The sequence below is a fragment of the Gossypium hirsutum genome, chromosome A11, assembly GCF_007990345.1.
Source record: "Gossypium hirsutum isolate 1008001.06 chromosome A11, Gossypium_hirsutum_v2.1, whole genome shotgun sequence".
Lineage (NCBI taxonomy): Eukaryota > Viridiplantae > Streptophyta > Magnoliopsida > Malvales > Malvaceae > Gossypium > Gossypium hirsutum.
In genome coordinates, this window is record NC_053434.1 from 29269948 (window position 1) to 29290489 (window position 20542).

The window sequence follows — 20542 nt, forward strand, 5'->3', positions numbered from 1 at the left end:
ATTTCCAGTAAGTTTGTTGTTGATTGTGCATGAACTTTCCATATCCATCAACATTGACAACTCTGATTTCCTTGAAGTACATGCAGAAGTCGACAAGGGAGTTGTATATCCAGGTTCAACACTTAGCTTGACTGGTTCTTCTTCGGGCTCAACCCTTGGTTCAAGGTCTTCAATTGGTTCCTTATCAGATTCTTCTTCTTCAGTGTTTGAAACTGATTCAGTTTTAGTTTCGTTCGTTGACTCCTCAGTACCTGGCTCAGTTGGTTCTTCTTGCTCACTTGATTCATGTGACACCCCTAATTTGACCCTAGTCGGGAAGTGGTTTCGGGACCGCTAAACTGAGTTACAGAAATAGTTGAATATAATATTTTATGTCTAAAATATGTGATCATGCATGTGTGAAATTTGAATGCTTTGATTTTTGTCAATTTGAATGTGTTTCTAAATAAAAAGGACTTATGTGAGAAGCTTTGAATATATGTGTGGCTTATTTTAAGTGATTAATTATTGAATGATGCAAATAAGTGGGTTTGCATGCCAATTTGCCACTTTTAATGCTAGCGGCCGGCCAAGCTCATAAGTATGGGCATTATATGCATGGTTTAATATTATTATATTTATTAGTGGTGAGAAATATGTAATAAAAAAATGTATTAAATGAATTAAAGATGAATAAAAGAGTATGGGTAATAAAAATAATGTGTTAGTGGGAGGAGAAACCAAAGTTGGTTTATTCCTCCATTGCCGTAGCTAGGAAAGGGTGGAGAAGAAATTTCCTTTTGTTGTTAAAATTTTCGGCTAAGGAGATTGCTAGATTAAGGTATGTACAATGCTACTCTTGGAAATTCATGCATAAATTGAACGGTTAGTTTGAATTCTACCTATTTCATGGTTCAAATTTTTGTTATTTTGGAAGATTGAAATTCGGCCAAGGAGCTTGAAATTCTTAGTAGTTGTTTTGATGTCATTAGCATGGAAATTTATGTTGGATGTGTTGAATTTGCTAGTTGTTTTGGCTTGGAAGTTAAGGTTTAGTGTTTGATTATGTGATTGCCCATATGTGTGATAGCCGAACATAGACTTTGTTTAAAGTCTTGGTCAAAGGCCGGTTAAGTGTTTTGGAAATGATTAAGCTAGGTGTTTGATCTTTTTGGTTCGGCATAGTACATAAAATGTTGCTAGATGGAGAAAAAATTCGGCCAGCAAGAGGTGTGCTAAGGCCGAATATAATTTTGTATATTAATGAGTAATGCATGTGTTGAATTGATGGAAAGGAGAGGATGTTTTAATAGTGCATATATGTGTATTAGCCAAGTTTTGAACTTGAAACAAAATGGTATTTGGTCAATACAAGTGACCATACTTGTAGAATGTATTAAGTATGCAATCAGCCTCAACATAGACATGCATGTTCGGCCACACGAATGAATGCATAGATTGATGGTGTACATTCGGCTATAGGTAAGCATAATGATGATCCTATCTTGACTTAGACAATCGGCTCAAGGAGAATTTGTTAAGTGCTTAGTTAATTGATATTAGGTTAATGATGTGTGTATTTGGTCCTAAAGGTGCACATGAGGAAATGTTTGATTAATTGTACTAAATTGCTTAATGTGATTAAAAATGCGTATGACCATTTTGTATTTGAGCTAAAGGTGGCCATATGACCTATCAAATTCATTGTCATATTCGGCCATAAGCTAGCATAATGAGACTTTAATAAGTTAAATTTGTTTGAATTAGCTCAAGAGCTTAGAGGACCAAAGTTGGATAAAGGAAAGGAAAAAGTGATCGAATAGCCGCCGAAATCGTTCAACAACATCCGAGGTAAGTTTTAAGTGATTAAACGTTGAGTAAATTCAATTATAATAGGACATGATGAGTTGATTTAATAAGATATGATGTGGCCATGATATGTTCTAAGCTCAAATGGTAAGTTCTTAAGTGTTTGAGCTTGGGAATTTAAGGGTAATTTGAAATAGTCTGCTTAGGACAGCAGCAGTAACGTGACTTTAGAAAATCACCATAAATTTATGGATTTGAATTAGAGGATGAATGAGACATGAAATTAAAGCTTAATGAGTCTAGTTTCTTATAAAAGAAACTGTGTAAGCAAAGGAATTTCCGATAATAAGATACTTAAAGTTGTGTGAGACAGCGCAGAATGACACTGTAATCCTCTGTTCTGTTTTTAGAAAATCATTATAAATTGTAAAAAAATGGTTATAAGATAAAATTTATATGCTTAGACTCCTTAATTAGTCTAGTTTCAAATGAAATCAAATACAACACATTTTGAATTCTGTAAAATGAGAAATTTGATTCGTAGTGAAGAGTGGTCAGATTAGTCAAACAGTGAAACAGGGGAAACTTTAAGAAAAATCTGGTATTTATTGGCCAAACCTAAAATTCTGGAAATTTTATGGATGGAAGATATACGAGTCTATATTCAGGAAAAATTAACGGAAAGTGATTTGGAGTTTTGTAGCTCCAGTTATAAATAATTTAGTGACTATTGCTCAGGAAAAACAGCTTGTGCTGAATTTGAGATTGTGTTGTAAACCTTGATAAACTTGTTTTAGTTGCTCATAAGCTATTGATTAAACCCATACGTGAATTCTAAATTGTGATATTGGAAAATGATAGATGTAGATTCAGCCAAGACAGTATGTATACGTGAAAGTATATGTGGTATGTGAAGTATATTTGGATAATTGTGATGTGAATACATGAAAATCTATATTTTGATTTAGGATTCTATGTGATGGATGTGAACATGCATATATGAGATAAGGCCTAATGGCCGATGTGATGAATGTGAAAGTGTATATATGTGATAAGGCCTAATGGCCGATGTGATGAATGTGAAAGTGTATATATGTGATAAGGCCTAATGGCCGATGTGATGAATGTGAAAGTGTATATATGTGATAAGGCCTAATGGCCGATGTGATGAATGTGAAAGTGTATATATATGTGATAAGGCCTAATGGCCGATGTGATGAATGTGAAAGTGTATATATATGTGATAAGGCCTAATGGCCGATGTTATATATGTGATAAGGCCTAATGGCCGATGTGATGAATGTGAAAGTGTATATATGTGATAAGGCCTAATGGCCGATGTGATGAATGTGAAAGCGTATATATGTGATAAGGCCTAATAGCCGATGTGATGAATGTGAAAGTGTATATATGTGATAAGGCCTAATGGCCGATGTGATGAATGTGAAAGTGTATATATGTGATAAGGCCTAATGGCCAACGTGATGAATGTGAAAGTGTATAAATGTGATAAGTCCCGAAGGGCATTTGTGTCAGTACTATATCCGGGTTAAAACCCCGCAGGCTTTATGCGAGAATATTATCACTGATTAATGTCCGTAAGCTTCGTGCTCGTACTATATCCGAGCTCTAAAGACCCGATGACTACGTGTGGGGATTTTGTCCGGGTAAGACCTGATAACTTCGTGTGGAGATTATGTCCGGGTAAGACTTCGTAATAAGAATTGCTTATAAATATATTCAATGCGAAAGGTTAAACAGGTATGTACTCCAAGTTTATATGTGAGCTTGATTTGCACTAAATCATAAGGTAGTTATGTGATGCATACGAGAGCAATCTATGAGACTATTCCTATGATTATGTGACATCAGATCAGTGTGAGAGGTTATGTGAAATCATACGATATATCTATGTCACATGAGCTCACTTTTATGTGAAATTTTATCTGCCTATTGTATATGATGAGATGTGCATATTCGGTAAAGGGATGGTATGCCCGAAGGAAGAGTGAAATAAAAATACGAACAACTATGTTATAATTTGATTGTTATCTGTTGACACTGCTTAAAACTTACTAAGCATTGTAATGCTTACTCCGTTTACTCTGTTTCCTCTATTTTATAGATCTCATTGCGAAGCTACAGGCTCGGGGATCATCAGCAACTAGTCACACTATCACTATCCACTGCTTGTTACTGTTATGTTTAGAACTATTTTATGGCATGTATAGAATAGACTAGTGGCGGAAGAATATTTTTGGTTAATGTATATAAGCCATGCGAAAATGACATCTTTTGAATGTTTACTTAGTGAAGTTTAAATTTTATCTTTGGCTGTGCTTAGTACTTATTTAAATGAATGATCTTTATTTCAAGAAAAAGTTTAAAATTTTACTGTTCTGACATGAGTTACAAGTCCAGTAATGCCCCTTACCTATTCCGGCGACGGTTACGGGATAGGGGTGTTACAATTCAGCTCATGCACCTTCTCTATTAACCTTTCTAGACTATGACTTGTAATGCACCCTTGGACATATTTCCCCTTCAAATTTGCTTGTGTTTTAACAGAGCCCTTAAGCAAAGTGAAGTGATTAATGAGGGGAAATAAGCACTTCCTATCTTCTTTTTAGCACAGTCATAAATCTCCTTAAGAATAATTTTCCCAATATTAATGGACTTTTCTGTCAAGATTGCATATAACAAGAGTATTCATTCCATCGAGATGGTGGAACTCTGTGAGATAGGCATAAAACTGTAGCGAACAAAATAAACCATACCTTTGCTACTGGTTTTAGGTATTCCCTTCGGCAAGAATGGCTCCTATACTTTCTTATAATCCATTGGGATCCCGGATTTGTTACAACATCAAGCACTTGTTGAAAAAAATCCCAATTGATGTTGTTCATCAAAGGGTAGTACTCATCTTCTTCAACATCATTAAGTTAAACAAATCATTGATGGACTTAGAGGTAAGAAGTACCTTTTTCTTTTGAACGATGAATTCAGTGGCATCTTGTGTGGACAAACTTGCATAGAACTCTCAAACTAGTTCATCATGGGAAGTGAACGAGTATCACAAAATCGTTCCCATCTGAGAGCATTGATTGTCTTTCAAATTGGCACAGGGACAACCATCAAATCATTTCTCTTCAAGTTAAAACCTTTTTTCCGGCATCATAGGTTGATGCTTGAAAATTGAATCAAATCTCTCTTTCACTTTTTCATCGATCACAATCGAGTTTTCAAGAGTAGTCTTTGACGATCTAGTAGTAGCAATCTTGTGTTTCACATCATATTTTTCAAGCAACCACTTAAGCCATTTGTTCACAAAGTGAGAACCTTCATCACTAATAATAGCTCTTGGTGTCCCAAATCGTGTAAACACATGCTTATGTAGGAATCGCATGACTGCCTTAGAATCATTTGTAGGGTATGCTTCAGCTTCAACGCACTTGGACACATAATCCACAACAGCTGAGATGTATTTGTTCCTATATGAAGAAGGAAACGGTCCTAAGAAGTCAATGCCCCATACGTCGAATAATTCAATCTCCAAAATATTTGTTAAGGGTATCTCATTTCTCCTTGATATGTTTCCACTCCTTTGGCATCTATCACAATTCTTCACATAAGCATAAGCATCTTTAAATAGTGTGGGCAAAAAAAAAACCTGCTTGCAAAATCTTTGCTGCGGTACGTGCACCACCAAAGTGTCCCCACTTGGAGATGAATGGCAATGATGTAAGATCTCAGCAATCTCACTTTCAGCTACACACTTTCGGATTATATTATCTGCACACTATTTAAACAAGAATGGGTCCTCCTAAAAGTAATACAGACTATAATGAAGGAATTTCTTCCTTTGTTGGTATGTCAATTCTCGAGGAATTATTCCACATGTAAGATAATTAGCAAAATTAGCAAACCAAAGTGTTTCATGAATTTGACTCACCTTAAATAAGTGCTCATCTAGGAAATTGTCGTTGATAGGCACATGTGATCGAGTTACCTCGTCTTGCTCCAACCTTGACAGATGATCAACTACTTGATTTTCAACACCTTTTCTGTCTTGGATCTCAAGGTCAAATTCTTGGAGTAAAAGTATCCAACAATTTAACCTTGGTTTCATATCTTTCTTCGTGAGCAAGTATTTAATGGCCGCATGGTCAGTAAATACTGTAACTTTGGTACCTATAAGATATGAGCAGAATTTGTCAAAAGCAAAAACTATAGCAAATAGTTCCTTTTCAGTTACCGTATAATTGAGTTGGGCTCCCGTCAAGGTTCTACTTGCATAGTAAATCGGTTGGAACACTTTATCCTTTTTGACCCATCACAGCTCCAACAACGTAATCACTTGCATCGCACATCAACTCAAAAGGTGTGCTCCAATCTGGTGTAATGATTATTGGGGTTGAGATTAACCGTTTTTCAGCTCTTCAAAAGCTCCTAAACATGCTTTTTTCAAAATTGAACACTGTATCTTTCTCTAACAATGAACACAGTGGTTTAGAAATTTTAAAAAATCTTTGATAAACCTTCGGTAAAAATCGGCATGGCCTAAGAAAGTTTTGACTCCTTTCACATTCATTAGGGCTGGTAATCTTTCAATTACATCCATTTTTCTTTGTCGACTTCAATTCCTTTCTTTGAAATTTTATGCCCTAAGACAATCCCTTCCTTAACCATAAAATGACATTTCTCCCAGTTAAGGACTAGATTTGTCTCTTCACATCTCTTTAGTACCTTAGCTAAATTACTCAAATAAATATCATAAGTGTTACCAAAAATAGAAAAATCATCCATGAAAACCTCAACAAAATTTTCAACCCTATCAGTGAATATTGCCATCATGCATCGTTGGAATGTTGCAGGTGCATTGTATAAGCCAAAAGGCATTCGCTTAAAAGAAAACGTACTGTATGGACAAGTAAAGGTTGTTTTATGTTGGTCTTCCGGAGTGACAACTATTTGGTTATATCCCGAATAACTATCTAAAAAATAATAGAATTCATTACCTGCCAGTCGATCTAACATCTGATCCATAAAAGGCAACGGAAAATGGTCCTTCCGAGTGGCTTTATTCAACTTTCTGTAGTCAACACAAATTCTCCAACCAGTAACAGTTCCTGCAGGGATCAATTCGTTACGCTCATTCTCAACAATCGTAATTCTACCTTTCTTCGGCACACACTGTACCAGACTTACCCACGGACTATTTAAAATAGGATAGATAATTCCTGCATCTAGCCATTTGATCACTTCCTTTTTCACAACTTCCTTTATAATAGGATTAAGCCTCCTTTGCCCATAAATTCGAGCTTTTTCACCTTTCTCTAGAATAATTTTGTGCATGCAAAATGAAGGGCTTATACCTCGAATATCAGCTATAGTCCAACTAATTGCTTTCTTAAATTTCTTTAGAACAGAAATTAATTGTCAGTTCAGCTAAAATAATCACTGTCAAAGTAGAACAATTATCTAAATAAATGTATTTTAAATCGGAAAGAAGTACCTTTAGTTCGAGTGCAGGTGGTTCTTCGATTGACAATTTGGGTTGCATAAATTCTCTGACTTCCAACTCTAACGGTTCAAACCATGTGGACTGAATAAAATTCCTCGGGTTGGCTTCCATCATAACCATGTTTTCTTCACCTTCTTCATCCTCTAAAGGGTCAAACCCTAAGGCTTTCTCCAATGGATCTTCTTCAAGATGGGTTTCAATAGAAATCAAGGTTTCTATTTCTTCCATAACTAAGCACTCTTCTGTCGGATCGGGAAATTTCATCGCTTAAAGAATGTTAAAAGTTACCTGATCGTCTTGAACTCGTATGGTGAGTTCGCCTTTCTGTACATTAATTAACGTACTTCCCATGGTTAGGAAAGGTCTCCCAAGGATAATTGACACTTCCTTATCTACTTCAAAATCTAGAATAATGAAATCAGCAGGAAAAATAAATTTATCGAATCTTACTAAAACATCCTTGATCTTTCCTTCGGGGTATGTTAAAGATCGATCCACTAGCTAGAAATTTCGGTTGAATCAGACAACTCTTCTGAGTAGGTAAATCTGCATTCAAAAAGATGTTAAAGTATCTGAATTCACTAAGTTAGGATTTACCTTGTCAGTCTTTGTAGATTTTGACTCTTTTGGTGTAGGGACTTCAACAGGTGGTTGACTTTCCCCCTTTTCAATAGGCTCGTCCTAAACATCAACCAATCGGGGTTCCAGAATTTTACCACTTCGCAATGCCACTGCCTTGATATGTTCTTTACCAAAATTTCTTTGATTCTCAGCATTGCTTAACACGGTTCCTTATGGTCTATTACGAAGCTCTGTAGCTAATTGACCCATTTGGTTTTCTAAATTTTTAGTGTTGCTGCTTGACTCTGGATCAAAGCATCATTCTTTGCCATGTATGCTTTCAAAAAGTTCTCCAAACTATTTGATGATTCAGCTTGAGGTGGTTTTGGAGCTTACTGATTAAACTCCTGAGATTATAACAGTCCAGTTTATACCCTAGTCAGAATAGTGGTTTTGGGACCACAAATACGTGTCAAAAAAATGTTAAAATATTATTTTCTGTTTCTTTGATGTGTGAATTAGCATGTGTGAAAGTTTTGTATGAAAATTTGAATGTTTGTGTGTCGATTTAATAAAAAGGACCTAATCGCGTAAAATGTGAAAGCTATGTGCTAGATGTTAAAAGTGTCCATTTGACTTGGCTTTATAATTGAGAGGTCCTTATGTGTTTATTATGCCATTTACATGTATAATGGACATAAATTTCCTTATTATATGTGTTTTTAAAATGGTTTATTAAAGGGGTATTTGGTTATTAGCAGATTAAACTTATATTAAATAAAATAAAACATATTAATGGATGAATCATTCACCCTTATTGCCGAAAATCACAAGAAAAAGAAAAGAGAAAAGCTTACCTAGGGTTCGACCTTGGTTTCCTTTAATTTAGGTATGTATTTTGATCGGTTTTCGATAATTTTTATATTTTTGTAATCGTTTCTTCGTATATATCAAGCCCATGTCTCAATTTTTGATTTTTTTGATGATTTTGAAATGTGCCATTGATGAAACTATGAGTTTTGTGAAGTTAGTTGTTGATAAATAGAAGTTATGTTTTGGTTTAACATGTGTTGTCTTTGGATTTTTGATGAATTTGAGTAAACTGGGCTAACTTGTGAAATTTTAAATTGAAGGGCTAAAATGTGAAATAAATGAAATGTATGGTCTAGTATGAGTACTAGGAGAATTCGTCCAAGCATGAGAATATGCAAATTATGTGTATTTTCTGATTTTGTAAATTAGGGAATAAAGTGTTAAAATGTGAAAATGTGAGGGCTAGTTTGCAAAATGCCCTAACTATATGTCTATAGATTGTTTTGAATAATCTAGTGAATAAAAGGGTTAATTTTGAATGCTTATAGATCAAGAAAAGAGGAATTCAGATTTAGATCAAGGGAAGTCAAAGGTTATTGAGTAAACAATCTGAGTCAACAACTTCGAGTACGGGGCAAGTTCGTACGTAAAGTATGATGTTATAAGTATATTTTGATGATTTGATTATACATGGATTGTATACATATTTGGTTGGATGAATACGACAATAAAGCAATTGTATTTGGCACTAAGTGTGTGATTCAAAAATAGCTTCGGCTATATGAGGCACTAAGTGTGCAAAATTGTTCTAGCTTTGGCTAACTCTTGAAGCACTAAGTGTGCGGATGTTAAAGCATGATTAATCTTCGAAAAGTCTTAAAATATCCGAATGATAGGTGAGAATGAAATGAATAAATACGGGGAGGTTCAGGTATGTATGATACCTATGTGATAGATGATGTTATGCATATAAAGTTCATTAAAGTGGTATAAACATATGAATTGTGTTGGCATAGAATTGATAGATGAATTGAGAATTAATAAGTACTCATGTGTTGATGTTATATATTTTATAAGCTGTTGATGATTTCTTGTAAGCTTTTGAAAGCTTACTCTGTTTATGTTTGCATTGTTTTATAGATATCGAAGCTACTGTGAGCTCGGAGATTGTCGAGGATCATCACCACACTATCGAACCTTATTTTGGTACTTTGAAAATGTATATATTAAAGTATGGCATGTATAGGCTAGAAGTGTTTAGATTATATTTTGTATTTGTATATATATTTATCCATGTGATATGTCTTAGTATGAATGTGATTCTGATATGGTTTTGGTATATGAATTACGAGGCAATATTATATATATTTGATGTGTTTATATAGGAATATAAGAAATGGTAAGATTGGTAAACTTTTGGCATGTATTAGCTATGGTGATTCAAAAGTTTGATCATGAAATTGATACATATGTTTGGTATAATTTTATTTTAAATTTGTATCGATTTGGTTGATGTATCTAGATGGAAAATTTGTTGGCAATGTTATATCATGAATGGATTAGGTTTTGGTTGTGAATTGGTCATAAAAAGTTGTGCAAATATGTTTGATTTGGTACTTGTAGGTTTGACCCAGTTTGGGGTGGCAATTTGGCTATTCAAATGGCCTATTTTTGTCCACACGAGCAGAGGCAAGAGCATGTGTCTCAGCTGTGTGTGACACACGGCTATGTTGCAGGGTCGTGTGCCCCGGGGGTACCTTACAATTATAAGTCAAGCTCGAGCACGGCCAAAGCACACGGGCGTGTAGCTAGCTGTGTGGCCCATGTCAGATTCAACCATGGCCAAAGCATACAGGCGTGTCTTTTGGCCGTGTGAATAAGTCAGTATGTATGCCCTATTTTGACACGGTCTAGACACACAGGTGTGTCTAAAGCCGTGTGAGGCTCACGGCCTGTTCACACAGGCGTGTGACATGTACTTGTTTGAAAAATGTTTAAATTTTGGAGAAATTTTGTATGTGTTTGATTTAGTCTCGACCCCTTTCTAATTCATGTTTAAGGTCCCGATGACCAATATAAGGGACTCTATATTGATGATTGATCTTTAATGCTTTGGTGTTTATAAAATGGATGTTAATGTTCCGATTTTTTTCGGTAATGCATTTAACCCTAGTTCAGCAACAGATATAGGTTAGGGGTGTTACATTTTATTGGTATCAGAGCTATGGTTTAGTCGATTCTAGAACTACCATAGCGTAAGTGAGTCTAGCTATACATGCCATATTTATGAACTGCGATAGTGTGATGAATACTGACATTGAAATGTACTTTTATATAGCAAATGGATCCCAGAAGAGCCGTAGCAAACGATGTTGAAAGTAATGCGCCTGCTCATGCGCAAGAGATGGCGCCATCTTATTCTCGATCAGCTACGAGTAGTCGTGATTGTAAGGCTAGACAAGCCTTTTATCAGATGATGAATGATTGGTTCACCCAATATATTAGAACAAATCTGGTTGTACAAAAATCTCCACCCCCGGTCAATCATCCACAAGCTTCTGCTATGCCATCAGTGAATCCGGTTTAGTTAAGTAGACCACCAGTTGACAACGAGCGATGATGCTGAAAAATCTGAGTTTTGGTTAGAGAACACGATGAGAGTGTTTGACGAATTATAATTAAATCCTAAAAATTTACAAAATGTACTGTTTTCCTTTTGAGAGATACGACGTACCATTGGTGGAAGACTTTGACATCTATGGTTCCAAGTGAACGGGTTACTTGGGATTTCTTTCAAGTGAAATTCCGGAAGAAATACATTAGTCAGAGATTTATCGACCAAAAACGTAAAGAGTTTCTTTAACTTAAACAAGGCCGTATGTCTGTTACTGAATACGAATGAGAATTTGTAAGGTTGAGTCAGTACGCTCGTAAATGTGTATCTAAAAAGGCAATAATGTGCAAAAGGTTCAAGGATGGCTTGAACGAAGATATTCATCTGTTAGTCAAAATTGTGGAAATCAAAGAATTTGTTGTGGTTGTTGAACGAGCATGTAAAGTTGAAGATCTCGGGAAAGAGAAAAGGAAATCCGATCCTGAAGCTAGAGATGTACGGAAGAGATTATTGGGAAACTCATTTCAGTCTGCATACAAGAAGTTTGGAGATGATAATAGCCATTCGAAGGCTACTGTGGGACATTTGAACAGAGATCGTGCTAGATCGTAATCGAGCTTTAAAGCTCCAACTATGTCTATTGCCAGTGTTGGTAATGTAAAGAATGAAAAACCTGAGTGTGGTCAATACGGAAGATGACATTTTGGAGAGTGCTGGGGAAAAAGTAATAACCGAGCTTGTTACATTTGTGGTTCACGAAATCATTTTATAAAAGATTGCCTAAATTTAGCTGAAAAAGATAATGTTCTGAATCTGAGGTCGAGTGGCAACGCTTCTTGTGGTAGACCTCCCAGAAGTACGAGAATGTAAGTGGCAGTCAGAGAGGGATAAAAGATATAGCTGTTAGATCTGAGACTCGTGCACCTGCTAGAGCCTATGCTATTCAAGCTTGTGAGGAAGCTTCACCGCCAGATGTGATTACGGGTACATTTACTCTTTATGATACTTCTGTGATTGCTTTGATAGATCCTAGATCATCACATTCGTATATATGCATGAACTTAGTGAACAGTAAGACTTTTCTTGTAGAGTCTATTGAATTTGTAATTAGAGTTTCGAACCCCCTAGGCAGATGTGTTTTGATTGATGAAGTCTGCATGAATTGTCTGTAAATGTTTAGAGACACTTGTTTTCTGGCTAATCTGACGCTGTTACCTTTTGATGAATTTGACATAATTTTGGGTATGGATTGGTTAATTTTGCATGATGCTGTTGTGAACTGCAAATGGAAAACTGTTCATTTGAGATGCAAGAATGATGAAATTGTAACACCCCTGAACCCTAAACCGTCATTGGAACAAGGTTATAAGGCATTACTCGACTTATCAGACAATGTACAAATAATTCTTAAATAAATACAAACATATTATAATATAATCATAAGTTCATATAAATTTTTTTAAATAAAAATTCAATATAACCCCTTTATAAATATTTAACCTTTCCTGCAAATTTCAAATAGCAACCAAACCAATTCTAGTATTTCAACCAATACATTTATATACTCAAATATACTTAAGTTATACTTGACATATTGACTTAACAACTTAATTAATGAAAACCCTATTATCATTTCTAATTAGCTTATAAAACTATTCAAACCATTTCAATACAATACCAATACCATAAACACTTTTTTTTACCATTTCACTAATTTAATTATCAAAACACCAAATACCTTTCTTTACAACAAAATTTATATAACATACCAAAATAACCATTACAATCTCTATATACATGTCACTTTCACTTAAGGGAAGAAAACATCACCAAAATCTTTTTGCTGGAGTCGAGATTGTTCGGATGCTGGACCAGGACTCTAGACTTCGATTATCCTGCGCATGGAAACAACCGTACGTTGAGTATTTCATACTCAGTGGTATTACCATAATTCAAATTATAATAGCAATAAAGAATTATAATTACCATGCATGTAACTATCTAATTTCTCAAATATCAATTCATTCTTAAACTTTCATTAATAAACAATAACAATACAATTTTTAGCTATTCTTCAATTTCCATCACATATCATATGTAACAATTTCAATCACTACATGAACATTAAGTTAATGCCTTTCATTTTCAAACTCAATTTCAATCCATAATTCAACATTCTCATTTCTTCAATAATATAATCAATCAATTTATTTTAAATTTCTCATTTCAGTTGTTCAACCTATTAACAAACCCGGACTTTGACGGATACACGGATTCCAACCCAAACGCACCAGTACGGCACATTGTACCTAAAATGGTACATAGTACCTGATCAGTATACGATACATAAGTGCCTGAAACAACACACGAGGTGCCTAAAATACGATACATAAAGTGCCTGATCAGCAAAGCCGATAAATCCCGTACTCTTCCAAATCCTATGGCATACCAATTATATCTGACTCAGTCCGACTAGTTTATAGGGTTTCTAGATCACATATAAATCTCAATTCAGTCACAGTTTCTCACATTTTCAATTCAATCATTTTCCACTTTTCAATCAATTTTCAATTCACATATTCATAATTCAATACACTTTCTCAATTCAATATGCATTTCAATTATTCACATATAATCACAATTCAATTTAATTTCATACAATTCAATGCTAATAGTTACCTTATAATTTATTTACCATATACATAAATTAGTTTAACATTTAGTGAATAAATAAATAATTTGAATTATAGTAATACAAACCTGAATTTCGCAATTACTCCTCGACGACCTTCTCCTTCCCTTTTTGTGCCGATACCTTGAATTCTTTATTAGCTATGAAAATTAAATAATTATACTATTAATTACAGCACTAATTTTACAATAATAATTGAATTTCTATTCAATTTATACCCTAATTCCAATTTAATCCTAATTAACTCATTTACTTTTCTAACTTAATTCATACTTTATTTCTATTCAATTTCCTTCCATATTCTACTTAATTATCTAATGTTCATAATCAAACCCTAATTTAAAACTTCTTTCAATTTAATCCCTACATCATAAAACTTATAGCCTAATTTACAATTTAATCCTTTAATCAATTCTAACTTAAAATTCATTCAATTAAATCCCTAATTCATTATTTTGCTCAACATGAACTATGTTCAAAAACTTAAAAACTTCCAAAACGTCAACTTAATTTCAAAAAAACTTTGTTCTAAAGCTTCTAAAACATCAAAATTAAGAGAAAAAGACTTAATTGACTTACCAATTAAAATTTTAAGCTTCCAAACCCTAGTTTTTCCTTTAATTTTTCTTTTCTTCTTTCTTCTTGTAGCTTTCGAATGCTTCTCTGCTTTCTTTCCTTTTTATTTTGTTTTGTTTCTATTTATTTTATGCTTTATTTCTTTTTACTTATGGCATAATTTCCATTTTGATCCTTTATATTTTCTTTTAATCTATCAACTTTTACCCCTTATTCAATTTAGCCCTTTTCACTAATTACTCTAAATTAAGCTAATTTCACTTAATTAAAGCCTAATTAAACACTCTACTAGACTCAAAAATATTCCTAATAATTATTTACGAACTTGGTTTATTAAGAAGGGGGTCCTATAACTCACTTTTCTGGTGCCCGTGAATGTCATTACAGAAATAGTCAGAATTGAATCTAGTGATTTGAATGGATTGCCTGCAGTAATATCTTCAATGAAAGCTTTGAGTATGGTGAAAAAGGGTTGTGAAGCTTATTTTGCATATGTGATTGATTCGAGAATGTTAGAAAAGAAGGTTGAGTCTGTACCTGTTGTCCATGAGATCCCTGATGTGTTTCCTGAAGAACTTTTAGGATTACCTCCGGTTAGAGAAGTAGAATTTGGCATTAAATTGGTACCTGGTACTTCTTTGATTTCGATAGCTTTGTATAGAATGGCTCCGGCTGGACTAAGAGAATTAAAGTTTCAGTTGCAAGAACTGACCGATAGAGGATTTGCTAGACCGAGTTTCTCACCTTGGGGTGCTCCAGTTTTATTTGTGAAAAAGAAAGACGGTATGATGAGAATGTGTATAGATTATCGTCAGTTGAATAAAGTGACTATCAAGAATAAGTATCCTCTGCCCCGAATTGATGATTTGTTTGATCAGTTGAAAGGAGCTACTGTGTTTTCGAAAATAGATTTGAGATCAGGCTATTATCAGTTACGAGTAAAAGACTTAGACATTCCGAAAACTACTTTTAGAACGAGGTATGGCCATTATGAATTCTTAGTTATGCCTTTCAAATTAACTAATACACCTACTATCTTTATGGATTTGATGAATAGAATTTTCAGACCGTATTTAGATCAATTTTTTGTTGTATTCATTGATGACATATTGATTTATTCACGTAATGAATCCAAACATGCTGAGCATTTGAGATTAGTGCTACAGATTCTGTGAGATAAATAGTTGTATGCGAATTTTAGTAAATGTGAATTCTAGTTGCGAGAAGTTAGTTTCCTGGGTCATATTATATCAGCCTCTGGTATCCGAGTTGATCCAAGCAAAATTTCAGCTATTTTGGATTGGAAACCTCTGAGGAATGTCTCTGAAGTCTGCAGTTTTCTAGGACTTGCTGGTTATTATAGAAGATTCATAAAATTTTTTTCGATGATTGTGACTCTGTTGACAAAATTACCTTAGAAAGATGTGAAATTTTTGTAATCTGAAAAGTGTCAAAACAGTTTTGATTAGTTGAAAACTTTATTGACTGAAGCTCTAGTATTGATACAACCTGAATCGAGTAAAGAGTTTGTGATATACAGTGATACTTCATTGATCAGTCTGGGATGTGTTTTAATACAAGAAGGCAAAGTCATTGCTCATTCTTCGAGACAGCTGAAGCCATACGAAAAGAACTACCCGATACACGATCTTGAGTTGGCTGTAATTGTATTTGCTTCGAAGATTTTGCCTCACTACCTGTTCGATGAGAAATTTCATGTATATTCTAATCATAAGAGTTTAAAATATCTGATGACTCAGAAAGATCTGAATCTGCGAAAAAAAAGATGGTTAGAACTGCTAAAAGACTACGAACTTGTGATTGATTATCATCCGGGAAAAGCAAATGTTGTTGCTGATGCCTTAAGTCGAAAATTGTTGTTTGCTTTGCATGCAATGAATACTCATTTGGTTTTGTCTAATGATGATTCAGTTTTAGCTGAATTGAAAGCAAGACCTTTGTTCTTACAGTGGATTATCGAAGCTCAAAAGATTGATAATGAGATTTTAGCTAAAAGAGCTCAGTGTGATATAAAGTCTGATTTAGAATTCAGAATTGATAATGATGATTTTTTGAGATTCCGAGATCGATTTTGTGTTTCAAGAAATTTAGAGTTAATTCAGATGATTTTGAGTGAAAGATTATCTGTGCCTCCGGGTAGTAGGAAAATGTATAATAATCTGAAACAGTATTATTGGTGGTCCGGAATGAAAAGAGATATTTCTGAATTTGTTTCGAAATGTTTAATTTGTCAGCAAGTTAAAGCTGAACATCAGGTGTCATCTGGTTTGTTACAACCGGTTATGGTTTTGGAGTGGAAATGGGATCGAGTAACAATGGATTTTGTTTCGGGTTTACCCCTATCTCTGAGAAAGAAAGAATACTATCTAGGTTGTAGTTGATTGATTGACGAAAATAGCTCATTTTATTCCGGTACGATCTAATTACTCACTAGATAAATTGGCTGAGTTATACATTTTCGATATTGTGAGATTGCACGGTGTGCCATTATCTATTGTATCAAACAGAGATCCAAGATTCACATCATGATTTTGGAAGAAGTTGCAAGATTCTCTTGGTACTAAATTGCATTTCAGTACTGCTTTTCACCTGCAAACGGATGGTCAATCCGAGCGGATTATTCAGATACTCGAGGATATGTTGAGATGTTGTATTCTTGAGTTTGAAGGTATGTGGGAACAATATTTGCCTTTGATTGAATTCGCTTATAATAATAGTGTTCAATCGAGCATTAAAATGGCACCATACGAATTTTTATATGGTTGCAAATGCCATACATCTTTGTATTGGACGGAGTTCAGCAAAAATAAAATTCACGGGGTTGATTTGATAAAAGAAACTGAACAGAAAGTGAAAGTGATCCGAGATAGTCTGAAAACAGCTTTTGATTGTTAGAAATCATATGCAGATTTGAAAAGAAAAGACATTGAGTTTGATATGGTAGAAAAGGCAAATTGAGTTTGAGGTTCATCGGGCAATATAAGATTATCAAGCGTACTGGGCCGGCAGCATATAGATTGTTGTTGCCATCAGAGTTAGAAAAGATTCATGACGTGTTTCACGTATCGATGCTTCGACGGTACAGATCTGACCCGTCGCATATAATTTTCCCGTCTGAGATTGAAATTCGGTCTGACATGACTTACGAAGAAAAGTCGATCCGTATCTTAGCTCGGAAAGTTAAAGAACTGTGAAATAAGAAAATTTCGTTAGTAAAAGTGATGTGGCATTGACACGGTATTGAAGAGGCCACGTAGGCGCCTGAAGTTGCTATGAGATAGCAATATCCGAATCTGTTTAACGGTAAGATTTTTGGGGACGAAAATTCCTAAGAGGGAGAATTGTAACAATCCTATTTTGTAACACCCTAAAATTTGGGGTATGTAAGTTTGATGGATTAACTTGTTTTGCGTGATAGAGTGGTGGATGAATGGTTTGGGTGTGTTTAGGGGTGTCAGTGAAGCACAGGGGTCGGGTTTTAGCTTTTGCAAAGTACTATTATTTTTCTCTTTCTTTAAGAAACCCTGGATGCTAGCCCCTAGGCATTTTAAATAAATGTGGTGATTTGCTAGCACAAGGAAGCCGTGTGGCTTGGTGGCTTGTGGCGCGCTTTAGCTTCAGGAAGGATTGGGGTTCGAATCCCAGGTGCTGCAGAGGACGTCATTTTGCTGTATGGGGGTGACAAGAGTTTGTGGTGAATTCAAACTCTGCAGTATAGGAGTTTGAATTAGTCTGGGTTATTGGGAGAAAATTGTGGAGGGATAAGGGGAGTTATTTGTGGAGAGTTTCAAGGAGTTGGTTTGGGGGGGAGTGTTGTAGCTGAATTGTACATCTTGTAGAAGCAAAATCGGCTAGGGGAGTTTGGTTATCATTTTTGGCATTTTTGGTCTTGGGGTAAAAGCCGAATCCTGTTTTCTCTTTTTTGGGGTTCGTGTTTTGGTTTTTTTTGGGGGCATTACCTTTTCTTTGTGCTGAACTTTCTCTCATTTCCCAGCCTAAGCCGATTGTGGTGTCCCCTAATATCTCTCCTTCCCATTTCATCTTGCTACACTTTGTTTTTTCTACACCTTACATTGATCGATTAACTCTATTTCTTTCCTCACCCATACTTTTGGTCTAAGCCGTAGCATCTTCTTGATCTTTTACTCATCCCCTACTTGTTTTGGTTTGTGTTTTCTTTCCTGAAGCCTTCGCTGAATACTCCCATATCTAGCTAAAACTCTCCCTTGTTGGATTAAGGTAAATTACTCTTGGTTTGTCGAATCTTTTGCAATAGCCGAGCTTGGCTATTGTTTCTTCCATATGTATGTTGTGGTTGTGCCGTTCCTTTCTCATATTTTCTATGATGGTCTCCCTTTTAAACCTTCTACTCTATTGGTGTGCTCTAGGAAGGTGTTCTTGGCATCGGGTGTTTGACAGTAGTGGTTGCTTGAATAGGCCGAATATTGCTACTTCATTCTCTTGGTCTCTATTTTGGTAAATAGCCCTCAAATTTAAGTAGTTTACAATTAAGTTGGGTAAAATAATGGATGTAGTTCTTAATACAGATTGTAGACAACTAGGTTGTGGAAAAAGAGGTGGTTTGAGCCCTATTTGTGCTATCAAGGTAAGCAACTTGTTATGTGGTGTGCAAAAGGATGTTCTTGAATGGTTAATTCAAATGACTAAGACTGTTTGTGGAACGTTGGGTTTTTTAGGTTGGGCGTGTAGAGTGCGTTGTTCTTCTCCAATCAGATGTGTAGTCGTACACCCAACCTTACTCTGTGTTCAATGGTGAACGTAGGTGTGTAACCACACCAAGGCTGTTGTAGATCGACAAAAGATGAAAAGCCGGAGCTTCGGCTTTTGAGGCCTTGTGAGCGTGTGATCGCTCGTGGGGTAAATCGAGCCCACATGTTATGGGCGATAGACTATAAGACCGTTGCGTGCGTTTCATGGACTAGGGCCGTTATGGGCCGTGCGGGCCCAATGGACTTGTGGGCCCCACACAGATAGGTATGCAGTAAGTGACAAAGTATGGAATGGGACATGGAGATCGTGTTGAAACGACTAAGCATGTGGGCCCACTTGGGACAAGCAGTGGGCCTTGGGCCCATTTACACCGTTTTGGCCATATGGGTTATCTGAGTCATTCGAGACGACTGTAGACCTTCCGAAATGTCGTTATCTGTACCGAGTCCCTAAAATCAGTTAAATGAACGAAATACCCTTGAGCGGTAAAATTACTGTTTTACCCCTAACTGACGAAATGACCTTTATAGCGCTAGTGGTAGGTTAATTGGTGTGTGTATGACATTTATATGACTGGTTTTGAGTATGAAATACTGTAGACTCGTAATATTTGTGACACGACATTTCATGGGGTTGGGTTTATGACATGGAGGAAGTACTGTACTGGTGACTACGTCACGTTTATTATTACTGGTGGCTTGCCACACTTACTGCTACTGGTAGCTACACTGTGTTATTATTATTGGCAGCTTTGCTGTGGTTTTGGTGTACTGGTTGGGTGGGTTGATTGATATCCCTATATGGTGTGTTGGTTGGTACGGGTGGTGTGCTGGATGGTTTGGGGATGGGTTGCATTCTTGCACTATACTGAAACTGTATTGGGCTTAGGCCCACACTGCTACTGTCTAAAGGCTAAGGCCTAGACTGTACTGATACTAAATAGGGCTCAGGCCCAGGCTTTTACTGCATACATTGCTTTCTATAGTCTGATAAGGGATTATACACTAAGTTTTCGTGAACTTACCCTTTCTTTTAATTGTACAGGCAATCATCAGCCTTAGACGGTTTGGAGCTGCGAGGGACTCGGGGTGGCCACACGATCACGAATGACTTTATTATTTACTGATTTTATATTTGGGTTTTGTTTTTGTAATAAGGCCATTTAGGGATTTAACTTATAATTGGGCTATGATCTGGTATTTATCAACTGCTAGAGTAGGAA